The sequence below is a fragment of the Pongo abelii genome, chromosome X (genome assembly GCF_028885655.2).
Source record: "Pongo abelii isolate AG06213 chromosome X, NHGRI_mPonAbe1-v2.0_pri, whole genome shotgun sequence".
Classification (NCBI taxonomy): domain Eukaryota; kingdom Metazoa; phylum Chordata; class Mammalia; order Primates; family Hominidae; genus Pongo; species Pongo abelii.
In genome coordinates, this window is record NC_072008.2 from 49,926,989 (window position 1) to 49,949,014 (window position 22,026).

At 43.9% G+C, this 22,026-nt stretch overlaps 2 pseudogenes; both read right to left on the bottom strand.

Moving 5' to 3' along the window:
• Positions 1-11,458: 11,458 nt before the first annotated feature.
• Positions 11,459-15,099, bottom strand: LOC129052855 (sal-like protein 1; annotated as a pseudogene).
• A 4,982-nt stretch (positions 15,100-20,081) lies between these two features.
• Positions 20,082-21,053, bottom strand: LOC129052856 (V-type proton ATPase subunit G 1-like; annotated as a pseudogene).
• Positions 21,054-22,026: the final 973 nt, after the last annotated feature.

The following is a 22,026-nucleotide window of genomic DNA, read 5'->3' on the forward strand; positions in this document are numbered from 1 at the left end:
TTTTTAGCTTAAATTTTTAATTTTAAAATCTTAAACACCTAGTACAGATAATGTAACATTATTTAACTTGTAAACCCAAGAGAATAAAATCACGTCTGTATAATATTTAATGCTGTCAACTCTGAAGACATGCTGTTTTTATTTAACCAACAATCTTTTTGTTTTGTTTTATTTTGTTTTGTTTTTGAGGCAGCGTCTCACTCTGTCGTGCAGGCTGGAGTACAGCGTAACAATTATGGCTCACTGCAGTCTCGACCTTCCCGGGCTCAGGTGATCCTTTCACCTTAGCCTCCCACCACCACGCCTGGCTAATTTTTGTATGTTTTGTATCGATGGGATTTTACTAGGTTGCCCAGGCTGGTCTCAAACTCCTGGGCTCAAGTGATCCTCCCTTCTCAGCCTCCCAAAATACTGGGATTACAGGTTCGAGCCACTGCACCCAGCCTAACCAAAAATCTTAACTCAGCAATCTTAACTTTATTTACCAAAGATTATCCCAGATCATGTGAATTCAAAAAAAAAAGTTGTATTGGATTCTAGTTTTCTAAGAGTTCTAGGAATACTTAATTTACATAAGTGCTTAATTTATTTTAGACCAATTAAAGCAGAGCTCTTTTACAGGACTTTATGAGTTAATTTTGACAGTACTATTGCAAGGTAGAAAATACCACATATACATAAAATATATACATACATACATAGACAAATGTACAAATGTACAGGCAAATGCAAATAGAGATCTTATAGCTTTCATTTAAAATTTTTAGCTATGAATTAGGCAAACATAGTAATAAAAAACTCACTAGTTTATTTACAATAGTCAGATCCAAGTTGTGTTTTTGGCAGATAGGCAAATTAAGGTTACCTGTTTAATGAGGGCTAATTTTACTATTTGTGGAAGAGACTTTTGGGACTTTCATTTGCCCATGATAAATAATTTTATGATGACAATAGACCAAGTTTTGGTTAAAGGACTCTCTGGAAATGCCAGGTAGCAATTTGTTTTCAAAAGCCTCTTTCTCCCTCTTCAGTCTCAGGTGGTTGCAGATGGTGGCTTTAGCCAAGAATGATCTCTTTGGATGTTTTATGCTATCTATCTATCTATCTTTTTTTTTTTTTTTTTTTTTTTTTTGAGACAAGATCTCACTCTGTCGCCCAGGCTCGAGTGCAGTGGTGCGATCTTGGCTCACTACAGCCTCTATGCTCCAGGCTGAAGCAATCCTCCCACCTTAGCTCCCCAAGTAGCTGGGACCACAGGTGCACCCCACCATGCCTGGCTAATTTTGCATTTTTTTGTAGAGATGGACTTTTCGCTATGTTGCCCAGGCTGGTCTCGAACTCCTGGGCTCAAGGGATCAATCTGCCTTGGCCTCTCAAAGTGCTGATTTCAGACGTGAGCCACCGCGTCAGGCCTGGATGTTTACATTTTTAAAATATGGTAAGATTTACAACTCCAAGGGACAGAGAAAGGTTGTAAATTTTCTCTGAGAAGGCACATTTGCTTACTGTTGGAAACCCAGGGCAATTGTTATTTACGTTTTTTTAAAGTGCAGATTTCTTTGTGGTGGGGGTCCAAAATGCATCCGCAAAGGGAATTGCATGGGAGTGCCTGGAGCTGATGGTTATAGAGTAAGGGGCAGTAAAACAGTCTTGCTGTGTATTTTTGGGGGTCAGAGGTTGGGTGGCTTTGTTAAAGCTAGTTGCTGGCTATCAGTGTTTGTATAAGTCCTACACCTGCCCAAGTGTCTTTTGTAAGTCTTGACTTTTATTCTAAGTCTGATCTCTGCCTCCTAATCTTGTTAAGGGGGTTTTTGCTCCCAGAAATGCACTCTCCCATTTCTTTTATTCTTCTTTCCATCTGATCTTTCCATAGGTACCAAGAGGATACTTATTTAGGATGAAAGCTCTCTAAAGATTATTTTAGATGTCAAACCAAAGGATCTGTGTCTGGCCATCAGTGGATAGGACCTCTGAAGGATACACCTACTCCAAATGTGGCAGAAACCATAAAGCCTTTTGATGGAAAGACCCAGAGGCAAATTTCCAGGCTGAGAGTAAGTTTTTACCATGGCCAAAAGAGACATCCCTGAAATGGGTGCAGATGATGTTGCCCCTGTGATTCCAAATAGGTCACTCCCAAAGATAGACATGGAATATGAAGACATTCATTGTCACAAGTGGTAAGGAAACTCCAGTCTTCCACAAAAGTGAGACACCTTCAATCACAAACCCACTAATCTGTGACACCAGGTAGGCAATACTGGGACAGGAATTTCCCTAGCACATATAAGGCAGCAAAGAGAAAAGACGCAGACTCAGCTCTGAGAGTTGGCACAGTTGCTAGGCAAAGTATCTTGGGTCCCCATCCTGATAGCTCACCACCTACAGATGCAAGCCTAACAACCTGCAACCCCAGCAGAAAAACCGGCGGGAATGTGCTCTCAATGGATCCAAGCCAAGCTCTCAAGACACAAGATAAGATGGAAGAAAAATCTCATCTTTTTAAAAAATTGGTGACCCACAGCAAAGTTGGTTCAAATGGAAACTGGTCCGGTGAGAACTGTAAACTCACCAATCTGTGAGGTTGAACAACAGGCTTATAGGACATATGCCTGCATTTTACCCTATGATTCTTCCTCTTATGACAAATGACACAAAAGACAGAGACAAAAGAATATTGTGGCTACCCTTTGAGAGAGAGATGGATCAGTAAGAAATGATCAGAGTCACACAAACCCAGAGAACTAACTTCACACAAATGTTTTCTCCTGTTAATCTAAACTTGGAGAGGAGAAATTTTTACCACCTGGTCTTGACCATAGTCTACACATGGAAATTTGGGATGCTGAGTTCAGGAAGAATTCTTAACCTTTTACCCGTTTGGTCTGGGCCCCAGAGTTTTACTGTAGCCTCTGGGGTGAGTCAGGGACTTTGTTGGTTTTGTTCTCTGTTGTATCCCTAGCACCTAGAACAGCACTCAGGCACATAGCAGATTCTCAGAAAACTCTTGTTGAAGAATGGCTGGGAGCCAGGCACATTGCAAACATCGCTAAGATGCACAGATGTCCTCCAAGGTGGGTATTTGAATGAGACTCAGAGAGGACAGGCGAATTCCCCAAGGTCACTGCTATGATTTGAGTATTTGTCCTCTCCAAAATTTATGTTGAAGTTTAATTCCCAATTTGGTAGTGTGGAGAGGTAAGACCTTTGAAAGGTGATTGGGTCATGAAGGCTCTGCCGTCATGAATGGATTAATGGGTTAATGAATTAACGGGTTACCATGGGAGTGGGACTGGTGGCCCTATAAAAAGAGGAAAAGAAACCTGAACTAGCACACTTAGCCCCCTTGCCATGTGATACCTATCTGCACTGCCTGAGGACTCTCAGAGGGTCCCCACCAGCAAGACCATCCTAACCAGATGTGCTCCCTCAACCTTGAACTTAGCCTCCAGGACTGTAAGAAATAAATTCCCTTTCTTTATAAATTACCTGGTCTCAAGTATTCTGTTATAGCAACACAAAACCACTAAGACACCAGGCAAGTGGAACAGCATTGACTTACCCAAGAAGAGATACTGGGCTCACCAGGTAGCATCAGTTTAGCTAATTAATTATGAACAGTCTTGGTGTTGTTCAGGTATTTAGTGCTGGGGATGTGCTAACTGCTTTTCAGGAATTTTCTAACTTAATTATCACAATATCTTTTGAGGAGGTGCTGGGCCCATTATGACCTCTGTTTTACAGATAAAGAAACTGGGGCACAGAGATGATATGTGACCTTGCTTCCAGGTCACTCAACTAGTGGATAATGAATTGAAGGCTCAAACCCTGTCTATCTGTGGCAGAAGCCATTGTCCCGAGGGCCTTAGTGAATAGTAAGAGCTAACTCTTAATGGGCAGCTGGGCTCTGTTACAGACACTTTACCTGTGCTAAATCATCTCATCTCCACAGCAACACTGTCAGGAAGGTACCTTTATTTCCCATTTTACAGAGAGTGAAACTGAGGCACAGACAGTTTAGGCAACTTGCCCAAAGTTAAATAGTTGGGAAATGGATTAAAACCCTGGAAGTCTTTCGGTGCTTTATGAGTTCTTTTTTTTTTTTAACAGTATTTAATAAATATAATTTATTGATATTTAACAATACTTAATGGATTAATAAACTTATTAATATTTAACAATACTTAATAACATTAATCCATTGTCTAGCCCTTGCATCCAAGAATTATTGCTCTAACAAAACAACAAGGACAACTAGGCCCTCCTACTTCCCTGTAGCCTCAACTAGATAAATGCAAACATGTTGGCTCATGCCTGTAATCCCAGCACTTTTTAAAAAAAATTTCATTATTATACTTTAAGTTTTAGGGTACATGTGCACAATGTGTAGGTTTGTTACATGTGTATACATGTGCCATGTTGGTGTGCTGTACCCATTAACTGGTCATTTAGCATTAGGTATATCTCCTAATGCTATCCCTCCCCGCTCCCCCCACCCCACAACAGTCCCCGGAGTGTGACGCTTTATGAGTTCTTATGGAGGCTTCATTATGATTAAACCGTTGACCATTGGTGATCAACTCAATCTCTAGCCCCTCTCTCCTCCTTAGAGGTTGTAGGTGGGGAGGAAAGTCCCAACCCTCTAATCCTGCCATAGTTTTCCGGTGACCAGTCCATCCTGAAGCTACCTAGCACTCTCAGCCACCAGTCATATTATTAGCATACAGAAGACACATCACTCCAGAGACTCCAAGAGTCTTGTGTTAGGAACCTGGGACTAAGATCAAATATTATAGCAAAAGACGCTTCTACCACTCTTATCACTCAGGAAATTAAAAGGGTTTTAGAAGCTCTGTGCCAGGAACTGGAGATGAAGTCTAAATATGCATTTCCTATTATATCAGAATATCATGGTTGGTTTTCGCCTGGTACAGAGGGTACAAAAGGTACAGCAGGTACAGACTCTAGCAGTGACCATCATCAGCATCTCAGAGGAGTGGCTGGATCTCTCTGCTACCCCCCTCCCCTCATCCCCCTCACAAATTTAACTCTTGATTTTGATTTTGGTAACAAAGTGGAGTCTTCTTTTTGTTTGACAGTTTAATAATAATTGTGTTGACCAAAATTAAGGCTGTTGAGGCAGAAATAATTTCACAGAGGTTTATTGGAAGCCAAATGTGAGGACTGACCTGGGAAGACACAAAAACAAAAGGTTGTTGTTAACAGTCTGTTACAAGTTGGAAGGCTTTGATAAGAAAGTTTAGGGGAAAGGAGGGGGATTTCTCAGTTGGAGTTGTCCTTCTTCATTGGAGGTTACAATACAGCGGTTACAATCATTGGCTAGAGATGACAACATACAAGCTAAAAAAATTTATTATTTTTTGAGACAGAGACCCGCTCTGTCACCAAGGCTGGAGTGCAGTGGCGCGATCTCGGTTCACTGCAACCTCTGCCTTCAGGGTTCAAACGATTCTCCTGCTTCAGCCCCCCAGAGTAGCTGGGATTACAGGTGTGGGCCACCACACCCTGCTAATGTTTTGTATTTTTTGTAGAGACAGGGTTTCGCCATGTTGGCCAGGCTGCTTTTGAACTCCTGACCTCAAGTGATCCGCCCGCCTCGGTTTCCCAAAGTGCTAGGATTATAGGTGTGAGCCACCGCACCTGGCCACTAAAATGTTTTATGCACAAGACAATCCATAAAACTTTGTGATTTAGAAACAAATCAGTGTTCTTTTCAATGTCAGTAGGTTATGTATTAATGAGTACATCAAACTTGCTCAGAAGCTACATTGAAGCAGAATCACCTCTAGGTTTGGGCGTAAGTGTACATCTGGTTACAGATTACAGAAGCATAATCACTAACTCCTTCAGACATTACCTTATGTGTGGGGAAAGGCAAGGATTGAGGTTACTTATCTTTTACGGAATATAGTGACTCAGGGAAGAGACATGGTGGGCCATGTACTCTAACCTGTTTTGTCTTCAAAACATCTTTCTGGCGAGCTGCACAACCTCACAGAGTCAGGGGCTTTATGGAATTATGCTGGCAAGCAGAAATGAGCAAACATGGATTCTTCCACCTGCTACTTCATCTCACAATTGTTTGCAAATGTCATTATTGCACTCTTCCAATAATGTTATCTCAAAATTTAAACATCATTCTGACACACCACATTTTTTTTTTTTTTTTTTTTTGAGACAGGGTCTGGCTCTGTCGCCCAGGCTGGAGTGCAGTGGCATGATCTTGGTTTACCGCAACCTCTGCCTCCCGGGTTTAAGCAATTCTTGGGCCTTAGCCTCCTGAGTAGCTGGGATTACAGGCACGTGCCATCACTCCTGTGGCTAAAATTTTTGTATTTTTAGTAGAGACAGGGTTTTGCCATGTTGTCCAGGCTGGTCTTGAAATCCTGACCTCAAGTGATCCACCTGCCTCAGCTTCCCAAAGTGTTGAGATTAAGACCTGAGCCACTGCCTCTGGCCCACTTGTTTATATGTATGTATGTGTATTAGAGACAAGGTCTTGTTCTGTTGTCCAGGCTGGAGTGCAGTGGTGAGATCATAGCTCAGTGTAACCTCCAACTCCTGGGCTCAAGCAGTCCTCCCACCTTGGCCCAGAGTGCTGCAACTATAGCACCTCGGCTATTGTTAGATATTATCAATCCTGATAGGATTGAAGTATTTATTCTAAACAACACTCACTTTAATCTGGGTCTAGTATAGCCAATTTAGAGGTTAAGGCTCTATTTTTAAAACTGGAGTACATAGGACACACTGCACGAGTGTTTGAAACTATTGAGACTGTGACTCCAAGGGCCTGTTGGTATTTTCTGCAAGGCCCGGTGCTGTTTGTGTGGTCTCACACCAGAAGGCAAAGTTACACTCTGAACTGTGTAGCATCAGACATCTTGGGCCAGCAGGTCAGGGGTCAGCTTCTGTATATCCTTGTGGAATGAATGGCATGCAGGTCCCTGTGGAAGTTTCTCTCTCTCTCTCTCTTTCTTTCTCTCTCTCTCTCGCTCTCTCTAACACACACACACACACACACACACGCACGCACACATGCACGCATGCACAACCAGGGATCAGGGGCTTCTGGCAAGCCCCGGTCATTCAACTATTTCTATGTGTGTTTGTAGAGCATCTGAAAATTTTCATTTTTTCTTTCTTTTTTTTTTTTTGAGACAGAGTCTTGCTCTTGTCACCCAGGTTGGAGTAGAATGGTGCTATCTCGGCTCACCGCAACCTCTGCCTCCCGGGTTCAAGTGATTCTCCTGCCTCAGCCTCCCGAGTAGCTGGGATTACAGGCGCGTGCCACCACACCTGGCTAATTTTTGTATTTTTAGTACAGATGGGCTTTTACCATGTTGGTCAGGCTGGTCTCAAACTCCTGACCTCAGGTGATCCGCCTGCCTCAGCCTCCCAAAGTGTTGAGATTACAGGCGTGAGCCAATGTGCCCAGACCATCTGACAATTTTCAAATGACTTCCACACATAGCATCTTATTTCACCCATACCATAACCCTCATAAGTATCTAACTGACTATCCTCATTTTAGCTTTATGGAAACAGATGTGGAGATGGAGGACTGTGTCATAGGCAGAAGTGACTGAGCCTCAGCCTGAATTCAGGGTGGTCTGTTGTGGACTCTGTTCTCTACAACACTTGGCCTGTGGCCCCCACACAGACCTGTCTTCCTATATCCCTCCTCTGTCTCTCCTCTCTGAGCCTGCCAGCATCCAATGGCCTCCTGCCACTGCTGTGGTTCTGCCTGGTCTCCTGGGGCTGGGATTCAAGGTCTAGAACTCTCTTTTCCTCCCGGCAGCTATAGCCTTCTCTCATGGCCTTCCAGTTCTCTCTGCAACTAACTTTCAGGCTGACAAACAGATAAGCCCTTTCATACCTATGTGGGATTGATAATATCTGAAAACATGTGGCCTTTAAGACCAATTTTTGAATCTGGAGATAACATTATTGGGCCAGTGTAAAATTCTTATCCCAAGACCTTAATTTATGATGGTGGAAATTCAGGCATTGTGGTTATAGACATGAAGCTGTATCATTGTGTGCATACTAAACCTTTTCCTTACCCAACAAACCTTTTCTTCAGGTCTGCTTTGCATTTAAGAACACTTCATAGCACAATTCGTTTCCTGCACTTTGGGGCAGGAAACGAATTGTGCTATGTAGTTCAGTGGGAAGTAGAGGAGGGAGGGGCAAAGAGAGAAAGAGAAGGAAAGAAAGAGAGATCTAGAAAGGCAACTTTCTCCCCAAAGCTTCTCTTCATTGCCTGTGATAGTGCAATTATAAATGCTATCCTTATTTAATTAACTCGCAAATGGGAACCAAATGTAGCATCAGCATATCGGCCAGTGAGAAGGTAAAGGTATTTTCGTGACTTCTCTCCATCAGGCTGTGTGATAGGGACAAGCCATTGAACTTCTCTGAGCCTGTTTCCTCATTTGAAAAATCACAGTAATGATTCCAACTTCACTAGTGTTTGTGAAGACGAAGCGATATATGAAATGGTATGCTTTACAACCTATAAATTACTTTGGTAATATAGGGCATACATCATATACATCAATAAACTAATGTGCCTTCTGTGGGCCCAGCTGGGGTATACCCAAATGCACCATGAAGCCAGCTGCCCCGGCCAATCTCCTCACCAGTGGGCTGAGAGGCCTCCCTCTGTTCTTCCCTCCCTTCAGGGATTAGCCTAACACTCACAGAGCTCCTGGAAGCCCCAAGGCTATGCTTGCAGGACTGCAGGCTGCGGTAGACTCTGTGTTCTGGGCCACTGCCCTGCAGAGGCCAGGCTCCTTGTTGGTAAGGCCAGGAGCGCCCCAGCTCTTGTGAAAAAAATGTTAGAAATGTCTCTAGGAGCCTGTGTGATGAACTGGTACAGCCCCACTGGTGCTTTGCAGACATTGAAGGTCCTGTTTCACTTGATGAAAAGTTTGTGTGTGGGGAATTCTGTCCCCAGACTGAGGGACCCCACACCAACATGCGATTTACAGGGGTACATGTCCAGATGCCGAGGGAAAGCAGTCATCCCTTCTGATCCCATGTTAGTGGGGTGCCTGAGAGACCCTGTGCCTCAGGCCTCAGTACTCCCACCCTGAGCCCTGGGTAAGCACCACACAAATATACAGGTCATAAATGAGAATAGGCCCCCAAACTCCCTACTTTCATTTGAAACTGTTTGTAGCAGGGCTGAGAACTGTATATTGACCAGAACATCAGTGGCCTCAAGACTGTTACCATCTGAAACCAGTGTTCTCTTCCTGCTGTTTCCCACCCTCCTGAATGAAATCTATAGGATAATCATGAAGGTAGATTTTAAGACAGCAGGGCTGTCATCTAGGTGGCATAAGTGACAGATGGCCTTCCAGGTGTGCTGTGGACACTGTAGTTGCTCAATGATAGGCATTGTCCTATACAGCTCCCCATCTTCATCCAGTTCATCATGGCCTCCTGGGAACAGGGGACAGAGTAGACTGGAGTGTGCAGAACTTGGGAACCGGGGAATTTTGTAGAAGAAACTGATTTGGGGACATATTGCATTTAATGTCATTTCAGGACATCTGAATGGGAACATCCAGGTAGTGATATAGGATGGGAGTTTGGGAGAGAAACGTAGTCCTGTCCTTGGGCTAATCACAGCCTGAGCATAAAGAATCTTGGAGAGAGCAGAGAATCAATGAAGAGACTTAAGGAACACACTGATTTCGGGTTCAGAAGAGACCAATGTTAGCCCAGTGAACCAGCAAAGGAAGGAACAGGCCCAAGCCTCCACCCGAGGTTTACTTCAGTTTTATTGAACCAATCCTACTAGATGCGGAACTACATTTCACTCTTGCCGTGTAAATACTGATTACATTTTTTTCCAGTTATGGTGAAGTTTAGAACAGTGTATTTTTAGAATGTAATTTTGCTTTGACATCCCTATTTTTTATTTTTATTTTTATTTATTTATTTTGAGATGGAGTCTTGCTCTGTTGCCCAGGCTGGAGTGCAGTGGCGCAATCTCGGCTCACTGCAACCTCCGCTTCCCGGGTTCAAGCGATTCTCCTGCCTCAGCCTCCCGAGTAGCTGGGATTACAGGCTCGCGCCACCATGCTCAGCTAATTTTTGTATTTTTAATAGAGACTGGGTTTCACCATATTGGCCAGGCTGGTCTAGAACTCCTGACCTTAGGTGATCCACCCGCCTCAGCCTCCCAAAGTGCTGGGATTACAGGCGTGAGCCACAGGGCCCGGCCTATTTTTATTTTATTTTATTATTTTTGTGGTTTACTTTGATATCTCTATAACCTGCAAGTTTAAGTTCCCTTTGGAAACTGCACAGGGCTTTTTTTTTTCTGTTGCAAAAAAATGTATTTTATTACTTGAGTAAAATTACAGTATCTCTGTTGTTAATAAGTATTAAATGAAATTGAGCTCCTCCCCTTTCCTTTCAACTTTCCATGAAAGTGCATGTAACAGTCCATTTTTTTTCTTCCATACCTAATACAAAATAAACACTATTCCTTCTCTCTTGATCAAGAAGCATTTGCTCTTGTAAGGAACATATGTACATTTGAATGAAAGTGATACTTCTTATTTATATACAAGAGCATTTACATTTTCTCTACTGAATGTTGTTCAAGATGCTATACTTAGCAGCCTTGTGAAATTCCAGCACACATTTTCTATCATGTATATACCTATACAGCAAAATGTTACGTCTCAGTTCAACTACCAAAACAACACTTGTTTGTTTTCTCTAAAGAATTCTGCATGCTTATTACTCTACAGAAATGTATTAATATTGAAGATGACTCATGTAAAAAGCACAATACAAATAGCAATTCAAAAAGGAAATGGATAAATCTACAAAACAAAAAAAGTTTGACTTTTTGAATAAAAATAAAAAAACAAAACTGTCAAACAACCACATTGTTCAGTCTGTACTTTCAGTCCTTTCCTTAAATCTGTTTTGAAAGATTAGACAATGTGTTCGATGATAAAAATTTCCAGCAGAATCAAAGTGTACATTTATGTACAGACTTTATTAGAGATCTAATGCATCACTGAGGCATTGCATCAACACCAGATTCGTATTAAACTGGATAGAAAAAATAAGTTAACGCCAGATTACAACTGCCTAGCAGGGCAACTTGCAATTGCCATACATATCACAGCAAATTTACAGCACTCTAGCTAATTAGTATTTAGTCCAAAATACATTAAGACCAAAGTTAATACTTTCATTCCGTTTGCAAAGCGAGGTTGTATCGCTAATAAATAAGCTTTCTTAGAACTCCAAAGTTGAACAGGGTACAAAAGAATATCTTCATGATGTTGTAATTCATAGATCTGGGAAACCAGAAGGAACGGGTATGGGGGCAAGGGGTAGGAGGCCACCACAGGTCGTATTCTGAACAGGAATGTATGCTATGTTTCCAGCCCAAGCTGCTTTAACTTGCGACGATCTCTTTGCTGTCCTACATGAAGCGGGTGAAGCGGAAGTTGGTTCTCTTCTAATTGCTTGCCATTTTCCCCAGGACGGCCAGAGAAGCAGTGGGTTCTGATTTCTGGAGCTTCTCCAGATTTCCTGTCAGCCCACTAACAGGTGAGCTGTTCCCAGTGTCCAGGCTTCCAGGAATTGGATGGATGCCACCATTCTGAATGACAGAGATCCTGTTGCCCTTCATCGCCAACCCGTTGGAATGCGGTGTTGCATTCTGATTCCAGAAGCTGGAAGGATCCCCACTTCCTGATCTTGCCACCAAATCCTTATGGAACATTTCTGGGAACTTGATGGGATTGCCTCCTAGAAATGTCATGGGCCCATCCCCAGAGAGCTGCCTACCCTGTCACACAGGGGTGCTATTCCACATGTGAGTGCCCATGTGTACCTTTTGTCGTGAAAGCTCTTCCACAAATAGTGCAGCAAATGGTTTCTCTCCAGTGTGAGTTCTGCCAGACACTCAACGAGGAGGAGGTTTTGCCACATGTGTTGCAGTAGTGCTGCTTGGGAGTTCTGGGCAGAGCCAAGAGCAGAACTGGGGATGTGGCAGAGAAAGACAGAGGCCCAGAAGGGATGTGACTGGTGGGGGTGTCCTTACTGTCCTGAGGAGAAATATGCACAAAGCCATTGATCTCCGTTTTGCTGAGAGATGACAACGAGTTGGCGGGAATCACCACAGAGTTCTGATTGGGGCCAAGATTGGAACTGGGCTCAAAGAGCTGTGATGGTAGATCTTGCATCTGATGTGTCAACATGTGCTGCTTCAAATTACCCTTTGTGGAAAAGCCACAATTGCAAACTGCAAATAAATGGTCTCTCTTTGGTATGATTTCTATAGTGAATGTCCAAGGCACTCTGACAAGCAAATGTTTTGCCACAAATGTTGCAAGCAGTGTTTTTAAATTTACCCTGGTCTCTGAAAGGGAAGAGGGTCCCCAAAGAATCTTCTACAACGATTTTCTCTATGTGACTAGATGTCAGATCCAAAGCCCCGCCATTCACTGGAATGAAAGATAAACCGTTGGCAAACTCACTTGGGACCACTCTCTGTGGTTTCTCCTCTTCTCTGGGTGACTTATGGAACTCCTGGGTGCTGTTGGATGGGGACAGAGCCTGCATGGAAGACGCAGACTCTGAGATGGCTGGGCTGCTAGCACTTTAGCGCTCCATGTCATCACCCACTGAGGATGAATCGTTGATCAGGACATCATCCTCGAAGGACCCATTCTCCACTGACTTCAGGCTTGCCCGCAGCTGCTCCACTAGGCCGGCATTCATCATCTTCATCTGATTTTCCAAAGCAGTGATGCTCGACATCTCTAGGGGCAAAGGCGAAGAAGATAAGCTGTCTTGGGAGTCGTCTGCAGACTTGGGCATATCAGGGAAGCTGCCCTCAGGACAGTCTTCCATTTTTTCATTGGGGAAGTTGTCTAGGTCATCAAAATTTTTCTCATAGAAGGAGCCTGTGTCAGACTCCATGGACTCAGAGTAACTGCTGGGGACTGGGGTGTTGGAGACCTGGCCTCCCATATGCATTCAAGTGTGCTGCTGCAGGATGACAGCATTCGTCTGTCAACTTCTGGCAGATGGGGCAGGAATGCTGGGCTCTGAGCAGAGGCACAGCACGATGGACACTGTAGTGGGTTTTAAGATTCCTTTCTGTGATGAAAACCTGGCCACAGATCTTACACTTAAAAGGCCTCTCCCTAATGTGTGTCCAATGGTGCATTTACAAGGCACTCTGACAGCTGAGGACTGGGTGGCAGATGATGCACTCACTGGGGCCAGTGGCCTTTTGTCAATGTTTTCTACCAGTTGCTGAAGCTTGGATGTCTCTGATGCCTGGGCTGAGTCCAAGAGCCCCCCAAAAGGAAACTTGGCCTTGAACTGCTTGGACATGAGAGGCAACAAAGGGTTGGTGAAGGTGGTAGTGCTTCCCCAGGGGGCCCCAGTCTGCTGCTGGGGAGCTCAGGGCACTACTGCTCGCCGTCAGGACAGAGTTGGTGACCACACCACTCTCTTTGCTTTTGCCACTGGAGGGTGGCAGAGTGGACCCTTCAGCTTCCTCTGGGAGCCCACCTAGGTTTCTTGTGGCCAGCTCGGCGGTCCTGGAGTCACTTTTGACTAAACCTGTGGGACTGGTGGCAGAATGGCTAACGGGGAAGGGGGCTGGCTCTTCCGTCTTGATGAAGAGTATGAGGCTTGGGAGGGTTGGGGGCAATGGCAGACTGACTGCAGTGGTCAGAGTAGCCAGGACTGGTTTGGTGTCTAACCAGCTGGTGACTGGCTTCTCTGGAGTGACGGACATGCTGTATGGGATGCCGGTACTCATGGGGATATTGTCCAAATGCTCAGGAACAGGATAAGGGTTCATCTGGGTATGGGTGTATTTCTCTTTGTGGCACTGAAAGTAGAGTTTCAGATTCTTCTTGGTGGAGAACCCGTTCCCACAGATGTTGTACTTGAATGGCCTCTTTCCAGTATGGGAATGCAAGTGGATCTGCAAGTCACTGTCACTCTCAAAGACCTTTGTACAGAACCTGCACTTGTGTTTGAAGAATGCCTCATTGGAAGTACTTTTCACTTCAAAGGCAGTGACATTTAGTGGCTTGCTTTTTCTTTGCTGGGCCAAGGCAGACAAGGAGGCTAAATCCTCTGTAGTTGTTCCGATGTTGGGCAAAGGGCTGGGGAAAACTGAGTTAGCGGGCGCCAACTGATGTAGAAGTGGATCAGATGCAGGACTTAATAAACTGCTTATTGCAAAAGCTGATGAGGATGATGATGAGACAGCTGGGTTGCTGACATGGGAGGCCGCAGCACTTGAAGCCACTTTTTCCAAGGACGGGGTGGTAACTGACACCACCAATATGTTCATATTGGGAGAAAAGCCACTGTTGGACGGAATGATGGTGTTGCCAGAACTACTTTGAAGTAGCTGGATTGGGGTAGCTGTTTCACGCCACTAATGCTAGCAGATTGGCTGGCGAGGCTCTGTGCCAATCCAGCTGCTGCTGCCAGCTGCTGAGATAAATGGGAATTTAGCATGGACAAGGGGTTGGCAGATGTTTGTAAAGTACCTTGAGAAGGATGAGAAGATGTTGGCAAGTCTGCATTCTGAGAAGCCAAAAGCAATATTTGGTGACAAATCTATTTGATCAGTTGCAGCTAGTGGACCTGCTGCTGCATACCTAGGAGCTGTTCCATGAGGGCTGGGATGGCCAGCTTGCCCCGGGAAGCCCCGCTGCACCTCACTTCCTGGGAGAACTGGGACACCACAACCTTGGTGCTCTGGAGGTTCTCGATGTTGATGTTGCTGTTGATCACGGAGAAGTTACCCAGTGTTGTCAGGTCCCTGAGTTGAGGTAGAGAGGTTGTGATCACTGAGGTACCTGTGAGGGAGCTGCTGCTGCTGCCACTTGGGGCAATACTGCTGTGGCTGCGGCTGGAAGTGCTGCTGCCACTTTTGTTAGCTACCGGGGCCTCCACCTCCATGGACTCTTCCCTGTCAAGTCTGTTGTGTTCTGAAAGGTCGCTGCAGTCCACTTGATCTGTTTTGTTAACTGTTTCATTCATTTGTTCATCAGGATTATTGGGAGGGAGCCTGGGGTAGAAGGTTTTGGGTGGGGTGGCTGGATTTTCATTTACGAATAAAACTAATTGATTTTTAGTACAGTTCTTGTGGAGCAGAAGATGTGATAATTCAAAGAACTTGGCACAGCACTGGCCACAGATGTGGGTGTCCTTGCTCTTAGTGGGGAGACTCGACTGACCCTTTTCCCTGTCTCCACAGGCTCAAGCGAATCTCATGCCTTGGCCTCCCCAGTAGTTAGGACTACAGGCGCCTACCACCACGCCCTGCTAATTTTTGCATTTTTAGTAGAGAGGAGGCTTCACCATGCTGGCCAGGCTGGTCTTGAACTCCTGACCTCAAGTGATCCACCTGCCTTGGCCTCCCAAAGTGCTGAGATTATAGGCGTGAGCCACTGTGCCTGGCCTGCATAGTACTTTTTATTTAATCTTGTCAGCTTAATTTTTTTCTATGACTTCATTGAGTTATAGTTGTTATTCAGTAGACTACACATATTTAAAGTGTAGACAATATGATGAGTTTTGGCATATGCATGCACCCAAGAAACCATCACAAGAATCAAGATAGTGAACATATGCATCACCTCCAAAAGTCTCCTCATGTCCCTTTGTCATCCCTCCATCCCATCCCTTCCTCCTACCTTCCCATCCCCGTGCAACCACTGACTGCTTTCTGTTTGTATGGCCTAGAATTTTATAAAAATGGAACCATACAGTATATACTCTTTTTCATCTGGCTGCATTCATGCAGCGTAATTATTTTGAGATTCATTCATGATGTTGTTGCCAAACACCAGAGGTTCGGCCTAGGTCCAGTTGCTTATCACACAGAAAGCCAATTACTGAGACAAGTGTTGTCCAGGAAAAAAGGCTTTATTGCAGGTGATGTCAACCAAGAGATGGGAGACAAGTCTGAAATCTGTCCCTTCAGCTGACTAAAGTTAGGGGTTTATATAGCAGGAAAGGAAAACAGGAATTAGAGAGGGTTAAGGAAGAGGAGTTGGTCAATAGGCAGCAGGTGTATCATACTGTCTGGATGTGTTGATTTCTAAAGCCCCAGCCCCACTGACACCATCTAGGGGCCTATTGGTCAGTCTCCTGAGAAAGGAACTCAGACAAGACAAATGTAAGTTTCTAAAGCTTCAGTTTTATGGGAAACTTGGGCTAGTTTCAAGGTTTCTTTAATGTGCTAACTTTATAGCCCCATCTAGTAAGTCTGAAGTTTCCAATTTTATACTCTCATTCTTTTGGCTAAAGTCTCTGATAGCTTTTATAATACATGCCCTCTCGAGAAAGGTAAAATGTAGACATGATCAGACATGTACACTTTCTGGTGAAGATCTTGTCAGAATTGTTTTTCTGAGAATAGGTTTTGTTAGAAGTCTGGTAGGGCTAAGTTAGAAAGAATAATGCTTCTAGCATCTGACAGGTGTCCTTGAGAGAAACCAATAAAGCAGCCAAGGGAGGTTCTAACTCCTGAAAACAAATGTTTCAGAACTTCCAATGTTGTAGAGAGCTGGCCCTCTACAGGGCTTTTCTCCGTGAACTTCAACTTGCCTGTCGCAAAAATCTCTTCATAAACATTTAGCTTCCTTTGGATCTGGGCTGTAAGTACTTGCCTGGACTCAAGGATCCCCTAACTTTATGATGTACCTTTTATGTAAATATATGTTGACTTGCTGGTTTGTGTATGCATTGCATGTAAGGTCTCTTTTTAAAGCACAGATTTAAATATTATAGAATATAAAAGATAAATGTTTCTCTACTTTCTAAAAGAAGACACTTTATTTAGAATGTTAAGATAGCCCCTGCCTGTTATGTAGAACCATTAAGTACCTTGAAAAATTAATTGTTTGTTGCATATTTTTAAGAGCTCTGACTGTAATCCTGAAGTGATTTCTAATGACTGCGAGAGAGGAGGAGCTGACTGCTGCTACAAACACATGGACACCAGGATTCACACGTCCTAGTGGCCACTTTAGCCTTGAGAAGCCAATTATGAAAGATATGAAACAACTCCAGAGTTCTACAGGTGTATAGGGGATGAGGGTGGGTAGCAAATGCCATAAAAGAGCAACAACAACCACCCTGATAAAAATATCAGGAACAGGCTGGGTGTGGTGGCTCAAGCCTGTTAACCCAGCACTTTGGGAGGCCAAGGCAGAAGGATCGCTTGAGCCCAGGAGTTTGAGACCAGCCTGGTAAAGTGAGACTCTTTCTCTACAAAAAATAGAAAAAATGTGTAAGGTATGGTGGCGTGCGCCTGTGGTCCCAGCTACTTGGGAGGTTAAGGTGGAAGGATTGATTGAGCCTGGGTGGTCGAATATGCAGCAAACTGTGATCATGCCACTGAACTGCAGCCTGGATGACAGAAAGACCCTGTCTTAAAAATGAACAAATAAAGTAAAAAGAAAAAATTGGGAACAATCATCGTTATTTTAAAGCGTTATACTCTGGAACAGGGTTTCTCAACCTCAGCTCTATTGACATTTGGGCCAGATGATCCTTTGTTGTGGGGACTGCCTGTGTATTGTAGGATGTTTTAGCAGCATCCGTGACCTCTACCTACCACAGCCAGTAATCCTTTCCCCAGTTGTAACAACCAAAAATGTCTCTACGCTGGGCATGGTGGCTCACACCTGCAATCCCAGCACTTTGGGAGGCTGAGGTGGGCGGATCACTTGAAGTCAAGGGGTTCGAGACCAGCCTGACCAACATGGAGAAACCCTGACTCTAGTAAAAATATAAAAATTAGCCAGGCGTGGTGGCATACCCCTGTATTCCCAGCTACTTGGGAGGCTGAGGCAGGAGAATCGCTTGAATCCAGGAGGTGGAGGTTGCAGTGAGCTGAGATCATGCCACTGCACTCCAGCCTGGGCAACAAGAGCAAAACTCTGCCTCAAAAAAAAAAAAAAAAAAAAAAAAGTCTCTAGATGGCTGGGTGCAGTGGCTCACACCTGTAAACCTAGCACTTTGGATTGCTAGAGCCCAGGGAGGATTGCCTGAGCCCAGGAGTTCGAGGCCACCCTGGGCAACATAGTGAGACTTTGTCTCTATAAAAAAAAAAGAAAAGTCTCTAGACATTGCTGAATTCCCCTGGGGGACAAAATTTCTTCCCTGCTCCCCTTTGAGAACCATTGCCTTAGAGTAAAATATTCTGATATACATGTATTACAAAAAAACCCCAGCTTTCTTGAGATATAATTTACATGCCATTCAATTCACCCTTTTAAAGTGTGCAATTCAGTGGTTTCTAATGTATTTACATGGTTGAGCAACCACTGCCACAGTCTAATTTTAGGATGTTTTTGCCCTCCCTAAAACAAATCCTGTGCCCATTAACAGTCCCTCCTCATCCCCCCAACTCCTGCAACCACTAATTTATCTTCTATCTCTGTGGATTTGTCTATTCTTGATATTTCATATAAATGAAATAATACAATATGTTGTCTTTTGTGACTGGCTTCTCTCACATAGCATAATGCTTTCAAGGTTCACTCACTTTTAGCACATATGAGTACTTTATTCCTTTTTATGACTGAATAATATTCCACTGCATGGATAAACCACATTTTGTCTATCCATTCATCAGTTGGTGAACATGTGGGTTGTATCCATCTTTTGGCTATTACGAGTAACACTGCTATGAACATTCAAATACAAGTTTTTGTGCAGACATATTTTCATTTCTCTTGAATGAAAGGAATCGCATTTCTGGGGCATATAAAACACTTTTTAAACAGCAAGTTCTTTTTTTCAAGATATGTCTTATGGCAAACCTCCAAATACAAGATACATCACAGTGGAGTGTTTGAAGTGAGGTTAGCTGGAGCTCCAGAGCCCTGCCTGGGCTGCCATTTGACAGCCCTGGTGGCCTTGAGATGTCTCCACAGAACACCTTCCAACAAAAAAAAATTTTTTTGAGACAGGATCTGGATCTGTCACCCAGGCTGGAGTGCAGAGGCATGATCTCGGATCACTGCAACCTCCGCCTCCCAGGCTCAAGCGATCCTCCCACCTCAGCCTCCCAAGTAGCAGGGACTACAGGTGCATGCCACCATTCCCGGCTAATTTTTGTACTTTTTCGTAGAGATGGTTTTGCCATGTTGCCCAGGCTGGTCTCAAACTCCTGGGCTCAAGTACTCGGTCTGCCTCAGCCTCCCAAAGTGCTGGTATTACAGGTGTGAGCCACCTTGCCTGGTCCAAACAATATTTTTTCTTTTTAATGAACGATTATCAACAAAGCTCAGAACTTTAATCAAAAAGGATACAAACACAAAACAGTTTGGCAATTGCTGTCTGCTTCTTTGTGTCTAGGACACCTCCATATTAAATCTCGAACATTGAAATCTCATCCTTCATTTCCTTCAGGTCTCACATCTTGGCTTCACATGCCTTTTCAGTTTTCTCTTTCCCTTCCTGGACAGTAGTGTCTGGATCTTACTTTTTTTTTTTTCCCAAGTCTCACTCTGTTGCACAGGCTGGAGTGCAGTGGTGCTATCTTGGCTCACTGCAACCTCCACCTCCCCGGTTCAAGCGATTCTCCTGCCTCAGCCTCCCAAGTAGCTGGGACTACAGACATGTGCCATCATGCCCAACTAATTTTTGTATTTTTAGTAGAGACAGGGTTTCACCATGTTAGCCAGGATGGTCTCAATCTCCTGACCTCGTGATCCACTCACCTCAGCCTCCCAAAGTTCTGGGATTACAGGCGTGAGCCACCGCGCCTGGCCGGATCTTCCTTTTTTTTTTTTTTTTTTTGAGACCGAGTTTCACTCTTGTTGCCCAGGCTGGAATGCAATGGTGCGATCTCAGCTCACTACAACCTCTGCCTCCCGGGTTCAAGCGATTCTCCTGCCTCAGCCTCCCGAGTAGCTGGGATTACAGGCATGCGCCACCACGACGGGCTAATTTTGTATTTTTATTTTTATTTTTATTTTTTATTTTTTATTTTTTTTTTGCATGACAGAGTCTTTACTTTTAAATGATTATCAATACACCAAGTAATACATGTAACAAGTTCTTGAATTCTATCATCTAGTAATTTTGATTAAGAGAAACTAAAAGCAGCCCAAACAACTCCACTAGTATTCACTGTTCTAACCATTAGCAAGAATGGACTGCTTTAAGGCTGGCTGCTGCTTCACACAGGTTACAAAGAACTATTTACTACTTTTTCATAGATACAGCCCCTGACCTTCAAGAAAGTGTTAGGGAAAAAAATTATTTAATCCCTTCCTTTCTTCAAAGAATTGTTATGTGGTATTTTTTTTTAAACTAGATATAAGAAAGAAAAAGTCAACACTGATATACATGTTGCTTGAGCCAAAAGGCATAGGAAAAAAAGACAACATATAACCATTAAATTCCTAAGAAATATGAGGTAAAAAGATGAAATCTTTAGATAATTTCTAAGTCTGTACAAAAAAGCTAGATTTGCTACTCTCCAAAAAGTGGAAGGACCTATTATATAATATATGGAAATAATTTAATGCCATTTCATAAGAATGTAACTAGAGCTGTGCTAAGCTTCATATTCGTGAGGACATCTAAAATCCCACTTCACAGAACAGGTGCTTCTCTCTTCTATCCATTTATGCGGTAGTTTTCATGGATTTCTGGCCGAATGTCACAGACAAAAGCCAAGAGGTTATCCAAGACTTCATCCCTGTTCTGCCGGAAGTACGTCTGGAGGATGGTCATCTTCTTCTGGGTCTCCTTCTCCACTTCAGTGCTCAACTGCCACGGGATCCCAGTGCCGCAGCTTCCTTGGCCTTGAATTCTTTCTCCCTCTGGAGGCGGTAATGTTCAATTTCAGCCTGAGCTGCTTCTTTGGCCTGCTTCAGCCTCCGGTTCTTTCTTTTGCGGGCCTCCGACACCTTCTCGGCTGCCCGTTTCTCGGCCTGCAGCAGCTGCTGAATCCCCTGCGACTGACTAGCCATGGCGGCAGCGATTCTGAGCTAATTTTGTATTTTTAGTAGAGACGGGGTTTCTCCATGTTGGTCAGTCTGGTCTCGAACTCCCGACCTCAGGTGGTCCGCCCGCCTCAGCCTCCGGAAGTGCTGGGATCATAGGCGTGAGCCACCATGCCTGGCGCGGATCTTACTTTTATCTCCTCACTCCATGACAACTGTGCAGTTTATCATGGGTTCCCCTACAGTCTCCTTCTTATCTCTTTTTCTCTGGCCTATGCAGCCTGCCCCAGCCATGCTAAACTTCAGAACTGCATTGCTATGATTTGTTCTCTTCCTTTCTGTCAACATAAATTCAGATTCACTTAGTTTCTTCATTCATTCATCAGATATTTAAGATAACCGAGATTTACTATGCTGGGAAGTGCAGGAGTTCCAGATATACAGGGAGGAATTCCTGTCTTTCATTCAGACAGATAAGACAGTTATAGAATGCCCATCTTAGAAGATGGTATATGCTAACAGCCGTTTGAACGGTACAAGCACAAAAATAGCTAGAGACGTCTTCATGTGAGATTGGGGATGACTTTGTAAATGGGATGGCACTGAAGAACTGGCAGGAATTCTTTACATAGAGGTGGTATTAGGGCATCTGGTGGAAAGGGTGGCATAAGCAAGGTCATGGAAATAGGAAAACACAGATGATATTCTGGCAATTATGAGTCAAATAATTAAAGCAGGTGAGTAATGAGACAAAGTAGTATGGTTACATAGACCAATGAGAATGGAAGGCTTTGAAAGCCTGCCGAAGGGGTTGAAGTTTATGTAGTGGACAATGGAAAACAAGTGAAGTGTTTGAAGGAATGACTGATTCTATCCAACCTGGAGTTTCTCTGATATTGTAGTTCCGCACCCTGGCCCACTGTTAGAAGATGATTCGGTAAAAAGGTTTTAACCAGAGGCAACTCCCTTCATGATTTCTTCTGGTTACTTTACCTCTCAGGGCCTGATTTTC